Source organism: Rhinoderma darwinii, chromosome 9, assembly GCF_050947455.1.
Source record: "Rhinoderma darwinii isolate aRhiDar2 chromosome 9, aRhiDar2.hap1, whole genome shotgun sequence".
Taxonomy (NCBI): domain Eukaryota; kingdom Metazoa; phylum Chordata; class Amphibia; order Anura; family Rhinodermatidae; genus Rhinoderma; species Rhinoderma darwinii.
In genome coordinates, this window is record NC_134695.1 from 20,629,414 (window position 1) to 20,643,493 (window position 14,080).

Consider the following 14,080-nt stretch of genomic DNA (forward strand, 5'->3'; position numbering starts at 1 on the left):
ACATTTCAAATGCATTATTATAATTCTTCATACATCAGGTTTGCAGGTGGCTTATCTCTCTTGGCAAGGATATAATAGATCGTTCTTTTAAGATGGGAGAGACATACTCACACACATATGTGATTGTGTCTCCCTCTCCCATCTCACTCCCTCCCCTTTCCTTCTTTCCATGCTTCGCATTTGAACCAAGGTCAAAGATAACTTAACTTAGAAACATACAAACTTGTCTTAACCCCTTAGTGACTAAGCCTGTTTTGGCCTTAAAGGGAACCTGTCACCAGCATTTCATCTATTGAACTTTACTCACCCCTCGCTGGCCGCTGCTATCAAAAGTTCATCCCCTCTCCTAAACTCCTCCTCTGACTGTTAATAACGGTCTGCAAACATTTTGCGCCTTTTATCGTAATAATCCGGTATCCCTTTGTGCGCACACACCAGAAGAGGACATCAATGCAAAAGCGCGGGATTTTGTGTGCTGGGGAAGGCTGTCAATCAAAAGTAAGGAGGCGGGTAAACTCGGAAAGACTTGGGGAATGAGGTTATGACTGTTTTCAAACAAAGTCAATAGAAAAACAAACAGCTAACACCCTTCGGCTGATGGCGCGGGCTCAGCTTCTGAGTCTGCCGCCATCTTTCATCTGTGTCCGGAAGCCTTTTAAGCCCGACCTCCGGGCAGGGTCTAACAGGCCGCCGTACTTGGCAGACAGAAGGCCGATGTTAGGCCTCTTGTTGCCAACAGCCGATCGCCTAGCATGGCTACCCTGGTCTTTTAGCCCGGTAACCATGCTGCAATACTGTGATTGATCAGTCACTACTGACTGACCAATCACAGCGATCGCAGGCGGCGCCGCCGCGTTGCGATTGTTCCCCCAACGAGTCCCAGTGACTACCGGCTGTCTGAGACAGCCGATGTCACTGTTCTGTCACCGTGTCTTTTGACATGGTGACAGAAAAGAAACATGACGTAACTGTACTTCATGGTGCCTTAATGCAGGGCAAACCATGACATACAGTTGCGTTATGGTGCGTTAAGGGGTTAAAGTAGCAATGACTGTCATTCACTACAAAAGAACCAAGATGGGGACTCCAGACAAGATGGCTGCTGCACAAAATGGATTCATTTAAACCTTATTTAAATTACTTTCACACTCATCTCAAAGGTATCCTTCCAAATTTACAACATATTACATATAGAGGGTCTCAAACATTGAGGAATCTATTGGCTCCTAGCAGACTTCGAGAAACCAAACCCAAAGTATCCAAGATGTTCCCCACCTTGCATGGATCTTACCGATGCAGACAATTGAGATGCCTATGTTGCTCTAACATTACCCATAGAATGGAGACTTCCACTTCCACTTGACTCTCGAAACCTTTACTATCAAAACTTTTTTTAACTTTAGTACTGATTACGTTGTTTACTTACTTAAATGTCCCTGTAATTTACAATATATTGGGAGAACGATTCAGCCTGTGCTTTGTAGAATAAACAAACACTGTTCCAAAACAAATAGTGGGTTTCAAACACATAGTGTGTCACATCATTGCGCTGCAGTACGTAATTGCAACTTTGTACATTTTTGTCACCCCTATCAAACAAATTCCAGCAAACACGCCTAATAGATTCTCCAAGTTGAAACAACGTGAAAATTACTGGATTTAGAAAATCTCGTGTTTACAACCAGGAGGACCAATGACATCACCGAAACCGCTCTAGAATAACTACTACACCAATATATGTTTAGGATGCCGTGTGTAATTTTTTAGATATAGTTTCTTTATTTTATATCTTTCTTACTTGGCATTGTAAATTTTATACTCTACATTTTATATAATTTATTTGGATTCTTTTGCTACTTAACCATTGAAGTGAATGGGAGAAAAGGCTGCAATACCTGTGAATCGCCACTAAATGTGTATTGACGATTCACAGTGTATAAGTTGAAATGAAGGGGAAGCAGCGCTCATACAAGGGCTGCACCCCCTTCAAAACAGCTGATCAGTGGGGGTTTCGGGAGTCGGATCCGACCGATTAGCTACTGATGACCTATCCTGAGGATAGGCCATACATTTTTACTAGCAGGAAAACCCCTTTAGGCACTAATGTGTTTTAGTTCCTCACTGCTTGCAAATTGTTGCAATAGATGTTTTTCTTGTGTTCAAATTTCCTTTTCCAACATACCATGTTATTTGCAACATACCAAATGTTTTGTTATATTTTGGTTAATGCAGTCTCCTACCCATCCCCTTTTAGCATTTACATTTTTAATAGGTTGTGCACATCTATCTCGCCTACACACATTATATTTGCACTCATTTATTCCCTTCATATATTTTTACACACACACACACACACACACACACACATACACACACACACATTTTCATTGGCCAATCCCACAATGTCCCCCATTGTCTATATATATATATATAGATATATATATATATCTATATATAGATATATATATCAGCCCCACCTCCTTTTTCCGCCTACTTTATAGTGCTTTTTATTTTGAATCCCCCTCCCTCTCTGTTCCCCGTCCTCCCTCGCCCCATGATCTCGCTTATCCCTTATAACATATTATCAGCTACCTTGAGTCTGGTGATTCTTAACGTTGTACCTCACATCCATGACTCTCTCCAGTCACGGTTAGGTGCATGTGGTTACAGCCAAGGCTTTGAAGCAGGTCCCTCCAGTCTACACCACCGCCGCTGCCCCTGATGCCCCGCAGACCTTCCTTCCCTACTTCCCTCTTAAGAATTTTTATATATATTGCACATTTTATGTTTTATGGCTTATATAAGTTTTATTCTATATACATACGCATTTTATGTTTTTATGTATTTATTTTAAGCTTACTAAGTATTTTGCCATTGCTTTCTGATGCCATAACATTGTATACTCTTTCTGCATGTCAAATCTCCTCTCTGACGTCAGACATCAGTTAGACCTTTGGCGGTTCATTTTTAAATAACTTGCATAATTGACAGCTCTATATATGTTGTGTTTGTTTCTCCAGTCTACTGAATGGCCTCATGAAGATTCTGGTACAGCGTCAATACGCGTAGCCATAATAAAGCTGTTATTTTTGTACATTACTACCCTTTGACTTTTTTCTGATGTCAGCAGCACTTTTTATGATTCATGATTTTTTGCCTCAAGAACTTACTATAAATATGTGCTTAGGGCTTAACGAGTGGTTTCTGGGGTGCATTTAACTGCTGCATGTGCGCCCCCACAGGTGGAGCACTCATGCTTAAAATGGCAGAGACCATAGAACCGGCAATGACTCTCATTAAAGAGCCAGCAGGTGTCTGGTCGCTTAACTGCCACTGTGCCCCTTGAGGCTGCTGCTGGCCCAATGGCTCCCCCTGGAAAGGGATTAAACTGCTGTGACATCATCAACCGCAGCCAGACATCAGTTGTCTTAACTGCCCAACCTCCTGACAACTATAGGGACAGGCGGCGACAAAACTCTTTGCTCTACCACCACCAAGCAGAACCCCAATGTGCTTTGAAAGCATTATAAATAACAACATAAACAAACAACTCTGAACATTTTTCGGGATGCCATTGACCCATGAAACAACCCAAGACAGAGAAGGCCTGAAGCCAGTTACTCATAGTTTTTGCTACCTTAAAGTGGTTGTCCAGTCCCTAAAAATTGATGGCCTATCCTCAGGATAGGCTATGAATATTTGATTGGTCGGGGTCCGACTTCCGGCACCCCCGCCGATCAGCTCTTTTGAAGGGGCCAGAGCGCTCATAGGCTTCGGCAGTTTCCATACTTGTGACTGAGGAGGGGTATCTAATATTGCAGGAGGCACTGAACAAACAGTGGAGCCAGACTCTTGGCTGCTAGAAGTCTGAGCTACCATTATGTGTGTGCTCCGTGGCGCCCGAGTGGCAGGGGAATAAAAACCCTGTGCTGCCGTGCCAGTCAAGTGTACAGGGGCGGGTCTAAAGTCCTCAACGCCCGCTGAACACAGCGAGCAGGAGGAGGAAATACAGGGCCTGCAGCCTCAGCGCTATCATGCAGGTGGACCGCCGCTGCATTAACCACTAAAGAGGCGGGAACGGTCACGCCACTCTTCCGGAAACTGGCAGAACTTGGGCTCAATCTAGATGGCAGCCTCATCCAAATCCGGCGCCGCCCACATGCCTCAGAATACATACCAGCCACAACAGGGGGAGATATGGAGGAAGGAGCGATGGCACCACCTGCCCCAAAGGCAGAAGTAAATGACACTCCCTCACTCCTCACCTCATGCAGAAACATTTCCATGAAGGGATCAGCCAAAGCGCCGGTACCAACACAACTCTCTTCTCCAAACGAGTCCAGAGGGAAAGAGGCCAGCCTCTTAAGGGAGTGACCTTATATAATCCCTGAGCAGCTCCTGACCTGATAAATCCACCTATAGCTTGCCTTAACCCTTTACTATCCACTTGTGGCCTATCTAATCTGTTTTAACCCCTCCTAGACCTGCCCCAGCAGTCAGCTATTGCCACTCGTAGGTGGCGCGGACCATTTTTAAAACATTTGTATTTCTGGCTGCTGCTCTGTCCCTCCTTCATACTTTTACACTGCAGCTCAGTGTGATCAGATTGGCTGCTGTGTATAAGCAGAAGCCCAGGACCGCTCACCGGGAACTAAAAGAAGCCAGAAAAAGGAGATAGATAATTGCCCCAGATATACTGAGCCAAACGAGCTGCGGTAATGAGTTATAAAAGACACTGAAGAGTACGTAGAGGAGCGTCGGGGAACGAAGCAAAAATGGAAATGTAAGTTTATGGAAGTGTTTATTGATTGGTAACTCCCATTAATTTCAGCCCAGTGTGACCTTGTATGTGTGCCCACTTATTTAATAATGTTCAGTAACAGCATTAGCCCATTATTGGGATTGCAAAGGTTTCTAGCAGTCAGACCCCTTTTGCTCAGACTTTTATTTTGTGATAGGGATTCCTTTTATTTGGACAGTGACCTGAATGTGTGGCAGCATTGCCATTGATTTTTGGTATCACACTGACCCATTCTTGGGATTTATGGAGGTCCCATTGGCCAGGCCCCCAGGTATATATTGGTCATACAAAATATAATAGGTCACAACCTGTTGTCTTAGTAAACCTGCACCAAGAGTAAAACTGCACCAAGATGTACCAGGAAAGTAGAAATAACTGAAGCCAAAGTTAGACATTAGGGAATCTTTAGGATTGGAAAACAATTGTAGTAACATTACATATTACTGGGAACACCCATTAGGCCAACTAACTCTTCTCCAGATTACAGTTTATTTGAGTTATGAGTTACAAGAAATTATTATGAACTTTGCCCAATAACATGATGAGGTGGAGAAAGTGTTCACCTACAGGGGTATAGGTCTGAAACGTGTGAAAAGTCATCGGGGACAGATCTAAGCACTACAGTTGTGTAAATTGTGCAAAGTCCAAGTGACATCAATAAATCTGACACAAACCACATCAGGTTGTGAGTAAAGAGCTGCGTTACCTAAGTCTATAGATTTGTGATGCTTATCCCTAGTGAAGAGGGCAATTTGTTAATAAGTCACTCTATAGTGAAGTCACTCTGATCTGGCATTTTCTGCTTGGTTGCAGTTTGGCAAGTTAACAAAAGACAAACAGAATGAGAGAGGGGGAGGAATAATGTGATTTTCCACTAAGTGTATATGTCTGTACTTTCCATACACTTCAGGCAGGTCAATTGTACGCAGCGGAGTTGGCAACAGCAATGATGTTACAGCTGTGGAACTACATGTCTCGGCAATATCTCTTCATGTAGTAGGCCTCAAATTGCTGGTTATTAGGTTAACTGTTGAGGAATCTGTGCTTGTATACAGGGGCGTAACTAGGAAAGACTGGGCCCCATAGCAAACTTTTGACTGGGCCCTCCCCTCCCCCGGGTGTCACACAACCCCCCCCCTTGTAGATAGTGCCTTTTTTACAAACCCCCCTTTTGATAACGCCATACAGCCCCCCTGTAGATAACGCCATACAGCCCCCTTTGTAGATATCTACAGAGGGGGCTGTATGGCACTATCTACAGAGGGGGCTGTATGGCGTTATCTACGGGGAGGCTGTATGGCGTTATCTACGGGGGGACTGTATGGCGTTATCTACGGTGGGACTGTATGGCGTTATCTACGGGGGACTGTATGGCGTTCCCTTTCGGGGGGGACTGTATGGCGTTCCCTACAGGGGGGGACTGTATGGCGTTCCCTACAGGGGGGGACTGTATGGCATTCCCTACAGGGGGGGACTGTATGGCACTATCTGCAGGGGGGGGCTGTATGGCGCTATCTACAGGGGGGCTGTATGGCGCTATCTACAGGGGGGCTGTATGGCGCTATCTACAGGGGGGCTGTATGGCGCTATCTACAGCGGGGCTGTATGGCGCTATCTACAGGGGGGACTGTATGGCGCTATCTACAGGGGGACTGTATGGCGCTATCTACATGGGGGACTGTATGGCGCTATCTACAGAGGGGGACTGTCTGGCGTTATCTAGAGGGGGGACTGTATGGCGTTATCTACGGGGGGGCTGTATGGCGTTCCCTACAGAGGGGGCTGTCTGGCGTTATCTACAGGGGGGACTGTATGGCGTTACCTACAGGGAGTCTGTATGGCGTTCCCTACAGGGGGGGTCTGTAGGGAACGCCATACAGCGTCCCCCCCTGTAGGGAACGCCATACAGCACCCCCCCTGTAGGGAACGCCATACAGCCCCCCCCTGTAGGGAACGCCATACAGCACCCCCCCCTGTAGGGAACGCCATACAGCGTCCCCCCTCCCAAAAAAATGCGACCTACAGTGTGATAAAGACTTTAGAGACCTAATAAAAGACATGTATCCCCTATCCACAGGATAGGGGATACATGTGTGATGGCTGGCATTGATAGGGAGAACGGGGGACTGAAAGTCCCCCAAGTTCTCCATGACTAACCTCTGACTTCCGGCGTCTGTGTCGGCAGCTCACTAAAAATGAAAGGAGCGCTGGTCACGCATGCGCACCAGCGTGACCGGCGCTCCATTCATTTCTCCGGAGCTGCCGACACAGACCCCGGAAGTCCGAGGTTTGTGATGGAGAACTTCAGGGGACTTTCAGTCTCCTTATCGCTGCCAGCGATCACACATGTATCCCCTATCCTGTGGATAGGGGATACATGTCTTTTGTTTAATGGCAGAGCGGGGAGATACCTCCCTGCTCTGCCGTACTGTTCAGTGGCGTCCCGCTGTAGCAGCCATAGCGGCTGCTAGCGGAGCCTGCGGCCATGGTGGGGGCCCGTGCCGGCGTGCCGCGGGCCCCGTAGCAGCCCGTCAGAACAGAGCGCCATATTTTCCATTGAAATCAATGGGCAGATGTTTGGAAGTGTTCTGCTTCAGATTTTTCAGCCGTTTTTCGGGACGTTCACGGGCCGAAAAATGGCTGAAAACACTGCCTGTGTACATGCCCTAACAAATAGATGAGACATTTCTGGCTGAGTGGTAAAAAACGCAACAAAAATCACAGCAAAAATACATGTGGTTTTACCGCTAATTGCTACGTTTTTTGCCTGTGCAGTATTTACAATTGAAAGACATTTATTTTACAAGTTTCACATGTAAAAACATCTAAATGCACCACAAGAGGAAATGATTCCAGCAATAGAGCATAAAAGCTGGAGGGAAGTGATATTCACATGTTATATTTCTCAGCCCATTAGCAGACACAGACGTTATATGACATTCTTGGTTCGGGGATACTGCTTTATCGTCCCAATGGTCCTTTTTGTAAATGGGACCATTCAATATGTGTATATAAATATATATATATATATATATATATATATATTATACAATCCAAGGCTCTAGCAGCACTGGTCACAGTAATTGGGTGTAGATCCCAGGGATTTGACTATCATCCACAAACTTGTAGAGAAACACAAAAAAAGGCAGCACGTCCAGTCGTAGTTGTTAGAGAAGGAAGAGCTTTATTAGCCCAAATGCAACGTTTTGGCTCAAAAACCTAGAGCCTTTCTCAAGCATGTGTTCACAAGAAAATGTGGAGGTATATATAAGGCATATGTGATAAACAGTATCACATATGCCTTATATATACCTCCTCATGTACATGTGAACACATGCTTGAGAAAGGCTCTACAATCTACAAAGGCTCAACAATCTTAACATGGTATATATAACCCAGTGTGGTAATACAATCAGTGATTCAACCTGAGTTCACAAGTAGGAACAGGTGATCCATTAGTGGTTACAGTGGTTACTACATAACAACCTAAGTGAGCGTGAGGCATCTGCGCAGAGAGCCCTCTGTTATAACAGTGTGTATAGCGGTACAGTGTATACAGTGTTTAGTAAACATTGGTGAAGTGGCAGATTTACAATAAAGCGTACAATACAGGAAAGACGATACTCACCGTTGGACGACAATCAATGAAGAGAAACTCACTACATCAGCGTCCCCGGCTCACTTATGCGCATGCGCGCACGTAATGCATAAGGGGAGGAGGCGGGCGATGACCGTACGAACGTACTGCGCATGCGCACCGCTTATATGATGTTTTTAGTGCGGCAGGGTAAAAGAGGAAAGAAAAGAAGAAAGAAGAGTACCAGGAACTGCAGATAACAGGACCAGGTAAGTAATCGGAACTAGTGCGTAACCAATTTTCAAGACAATGCTACTAACCGCTGCAGTATTACTGCATACTTAGGCAGATTTGCCATTCAGGAGTCTGGGAAAGCTGGGTGACATTCCCCTTTAAAACTATAACACTTATATCCTATGAAAATAGCAAAAGGGGGAAACCCTAGGAAGGCCTAATACTTATTAAAAACCAGGACCCAATTGCACAGAACACAACCCATCACAGGGTCCCCACGTGATGGGGTCCACTCCTAGGGGTACAAAGGAAAAATGGGTAACTCATTCGTGTACACACAAGTGAGTATCCCAACTTCCAGTGTCTGTATAGGGTGGTGGCGTGGATATTGTGGAGACACTTCCAATTCAAGAATGCAAAAACACAGAGACATCAAGTGTAATAAGGTTGTTATGTAGTAACCACTGTAACCACTAATGGATCACCTGTTCTTACTTGTGAACTCAGGTTGAATCACTGATTGTATTACCACACTGGGTTATATATACCATGTTAAGATTGTTGGTGATTGCTTGACAAAGATCCCATAGAGACGGATCGAAACATTGCCTGCCTGGGGTGAATAAACACACCACTTTTTTTCACCAATTTCCAGTGGTGCCTCTTAATTTTTTTGGGATTTCATCAACAAGTGTTCCTAGCCTCAACCTAGGAGGCTTGCACCCACTGCTGTTGCTGTGCTGCTTTATTGTTTTTCTCATTACAGTTTTGGCCTTTAAAGGATGGGTGTCGCGAATTTTTTTATTTTTATATCAGTTTGCTTTTAGTGTTTTATTAAAAAATGTTTTATTTATTTGTGTGTTTGTGTTTTACTTTTTTTTATTTTTGAACTTTTTCTTGTCTATGGGGGCTGCCATTTTTTTTTTCATCTCTGTATGTGTCGATTAACGACACATACAGACATGGAATACAGCACATACAGCCCCATAGTGAATGCGAACGGGCAGTGACGGATTAAGTGTACCATGGGCCCTGGGCTGTTGATACAACTTGGGCCCCCCTCACACAGAGTTCACAGCAGCACAGAATCTGCACGCTCCTCTCCTGAAATACTCTGTGCTGCTGTGAACTCTGCTCTTACCATTACGTGGTGACTTGCCAATCATTTGAAGGTGTTATTGAGGACAGGAGTGGAGGAGAGGTAACAGACTGAGCTACGTAATGGTAAGAGCAGAGTTTACAGCAGCACTGAATCTGCACGCTCATCTCCTGAAATACTCTGTGCTGCCTTAAACTCTGTGGACAGGTCAGGATCCTGTTTTTTATTTAAAATGCTGCACTGTAGCGCAGCCTTATATAATGGATCGAGCGGGTTCCCCAGCAGCATTTAAAAGAAACAGGATCCTGACCTGTCCACAGAGTTTAAGGCAGCACAGAGTATTTCAGGAGAGGAGCCTGTGATTGGCTGCAGAGGCCGCTGCAGCCTGTGATTGGTTGCAGAGGCCGCTGCAGCCTGTGATTGGCTGCAGAGGCCGCTTCAGCCTGTGATTGGCTGCAGAGGCCGCTTCAGCCTGTGATTGGCTGCAGAGGCCGCTGCAGCCTGTGATTGGCTGCAGAGGCCGTCACGTGGGATGAAGCGTCATCCCTGGAGGCCGGCCTTCTGACGTCATCCTGACGTGCATGACCGCCACTACAGCCTGTGATTTATTTATTTTTATTACATTAAAATTGTATTTTCCGTGCGCCGAGCATGTACTGTCAAGGTTGTTGAAAGAGTTAGTGCAGCCCATTAACTCTATCAGCACCCTGGACAGTACCATGCTCGGCGCACGGAAATTACAGGTTCGGTCCGAATCGAACTTTTTCGTGAAATTCGGCGAACTAGCCAAACCAAACTTTTCATAAGTTCGTTCATCTCTAGTCATAATGATGGCGGCTGCGCGAAAATCTCGCAGCCGCGCATCATACACTGATGACACATGGAGCCGTTAAGTGCCTTTTGCGCACGGAAAACGCCGCAGTTTTTGCGTGAGCAAAACGCACACGCTCGTGTAAATGAGGCCTAAAGGGTAAGTCAATTTTTAACAAACTTCTAACATGTCATAGTGACATGTCAGAACTTTTGATGGGTGGGGGTCCGGGTGCGGAGACTAAGCGGCAGAAGCGCTCATGTGAGCAAAGAGCCACTTCATTTCTGTTTGGCTTTTTCCGGAAAGCCAAAGTAGCGGTGTACGGGCTCATTGACTCACTGCTGAGTGTCTATGGAGGGAAATTATTGTCCCCCCCATAGAGTCCTCTGCAGTGAGTTACACCGCTCAGACCCCCCTGCTGTATAATAAATACTGAAATACTGAGAGCTCTATGGGGGATGGGATGGAGGGTTATTCCCCCCTTCATGGAGTCCTCTGGAGTCACTTTAGGTGTAAATTAAGATGGATACGAACATGAACACTAACCTCCTCGTTGCTCGACCACCGCCCTTCTCGTCTGTTCCTCACTGGTGGTACGTGAAGCGTCAGAGGGGCGTGTTCTACCACGACTAGCAGACGCACGTCTGCTAGTCCTATCCAGCAATTGATATCCATCCCCCTCCTCATCAGCACTGCGCTGCCCTCTGTTGCAGTCCGCCCGCCCCTCCCTCACAACGGCCATTAGCGGCGCTTTTTGTGAACGGCCATTAGTGAGTCCGACCTTAAGCGATTTAAAATGATGTGCGTTTCGGGTTGCGATGGGCCCCCTAAAAGCTTGGGCCCCGGGCGGCCGCCCGAAACACCCATATTATAATCCGCCACTGCGAACGGGGCCTGTTCCATTCACTATGCTGTACGCCGTCGGTGTGGGAACGGCGCATGCGCCGCTTCCACACAGTCCAAATGGAAGGTCTTCAGCCGAGCGACGTCCGGCGCCATTTTCTTGTGGACCGGAAGCCGCGGCCGGACAGTAATATTACTACTTCCAGTCGTGGCTTCCGGACTTGTGTTCTAATGCAAGAACTTGGAGCAGACGGAGCGGACGGACCGGAGGGAGCGGCGGCGGCAGGAGCAGGTAAGTTAGGTCTGTGTATGTACGTGTTTTAGTGTGTGATTACTACTGTATGTAAATCTACTACACTGTGTGTTTGCTCAAAAAATGGCGACACACAGTGTAGGAGGTTTGACCATTCAATCCCCTCCTTTCTCCTGGCACTAGCCAGGATAAGGGAGGGGGGATTCTGTGAGCTCACTAGAGCGAGTGTGTTTTCTCAAATTTTGCAGCATAAAGCAATGTGGTTGCTTTACCATATGCCAATGCTGCAATTTTGGGAATTGCTCCATCTAATGACCAGCACTGGGAAATGTTATAAATTAGAATCTAATTTATAATATTTCCTGACTCGTGAAAAAATTAAAAAAATTAGAACAATGTTTAATCATTTATACACTAACTGTTTAACTAAAAAAAAAAAAATAATTCTAGCGACACATTCCCTTTAAGCTTGCACGCTGCTTTCCTGTTAAACATGTCTCGTCCACAAGATGCTACACCCACAGATGTCTTTTCCTATAGCAGAGCGGAGGAGGAGCGCATATTGTGTGGGCTACAGGGAGATGTCACCTTCCTACTTACACCGTCCACCATTGATCTCAAGAAAAGGTTTGAGCAAGATTCTAAAAGACGGGTCCATCTTGCACTGCACTTGGCTACCCTTGGGGAATACCACAAACTCCGTAGAATCCCTAGAGGTATGAGGTCCCAGCTGAGACCTAACCTTTTTTCAAATGATACCGATTTCAAGGTCCGTTTTGCACAAATTGCTAATAAGTACTCCCTGGACCTTATCCTGCTGAACATCGAGTTTCTTACAAAAGAACTGAATATGCTTATCCCTATGATCCTAGAAACAGAGTCTAAACTAAAGATTGCACTGTCCACACACGATTTTGATTTTTACATCGACTCCTTTATACCACCTAAGTAAACCCAGAATCGAGCTAGAAACTACCAAAAGACACAAGTGGCAAAGGGATGCTGAAGACTATGAAAAAGGTTACGTCTACAATTGGCAAGCTGATACTAGGAGGGTGGATCAACGCGACAACGGGACCAAACGAAAGACAAAGCCAAGTACTAACCAACTTGGTGCCCTTTCTGCTGGTTCTGCATACCACAGCTCAAAACTTTCCTTTATTAAGTCTTTTTCTAGGTACACGTTTAAACCACGCACCTGAAGAGGAGGCAGAAGACACCATAATACCGGTGAAATCCAAACTACCAAAGTCACAACGGGCACCAACCCCACGACAGGCGACACTGAGGACCAAGGATGTCAACCCACCTCCAGTCTAGTGGTAAATATTGCATCACAAGCATTGACAGTTGAACAGGAGAGCCTTTTGAATAAAGGCCTCTCTTTTTGCCCAAGTACCAAGGCCAATTGGTTTGACCTTGAGGTTTATCTACATCAATTCTTTCGGTCTATTAAACTTAAAACCTTTTTTGCAGAGGGACAATATAGAGATGGTTGTAATATTGTGAGTAAACGTACTGAAATAACTCTGAAAAAATGTGACCTGTTCTTGAAAAGTGATTTTGTCCCCTTTCCCTGTCCACCAGCGACAGACACATTTATCACAGCAGTTAAGCTAAATATAGGGAGTTTGAGAGATGAGAGCATGAAGCTCCGTTTACAACATCCGAATATGACTAGTAGTGAGCTCAGGGGCGTAACTAGGAAAGACTGGGCCCCATAGCAAACTTTTTACTTGGGCCCCCCTCCCCTGGGTGTCACACAACCCCCCCTTGTAGATAGTGCCTTTTTTACAGCCCCCCTGTAGATAACGCCATACAGCCCCCTCTGTAGAGAACGCCATACAGCCCCCTCTGTAGATAGCGCCATACATCCGCCTGTAGATAACGCCATACAGCCCCCCTGTAGATAACGCCATACAGCCCCCTCTGTAGATAGCGCCATACATCCCCCTGTAGATAACGCCATACAGACCCCTCTGTAGATAGCGCCATACACCCCCCTGTAGATAACGCCATACAGCCCCCCTGTAGATAACGCCATACAGCCCCCTTTGTAGATATATACAGAGGAGGCTGTATGGCGTTATCTACAAAGGGGGCTGTATGGCGTTATCTACAGGGGGCTGTATGGCGCTATCTACAGAGGGGGCTGTATGGCGTTATCTACAGGGGGATGTATGGCGCTATCTACAGAGGGGGCTGTATGGCGTTATCTACAGGGGGCTGTATGGCGTTATCTACAGAGGGGGCTGTATGGCGTTCTCTACAGTGGGGGCTGTATGGCGTTATCTACAGGGGGGCTGTATGGCGTTCTCTACAGGGGGGTTGTATGGCGTTATCTACAGAGGGGGCTGTATGGCGTTATCTACAGAGGGGGCTGTATAACGTTCTCTACAGGGGGGCTGTATGGCATTATCTACAGGGGGTATGTATGGCGTTCTCTACAGGGGGGGCTGTAT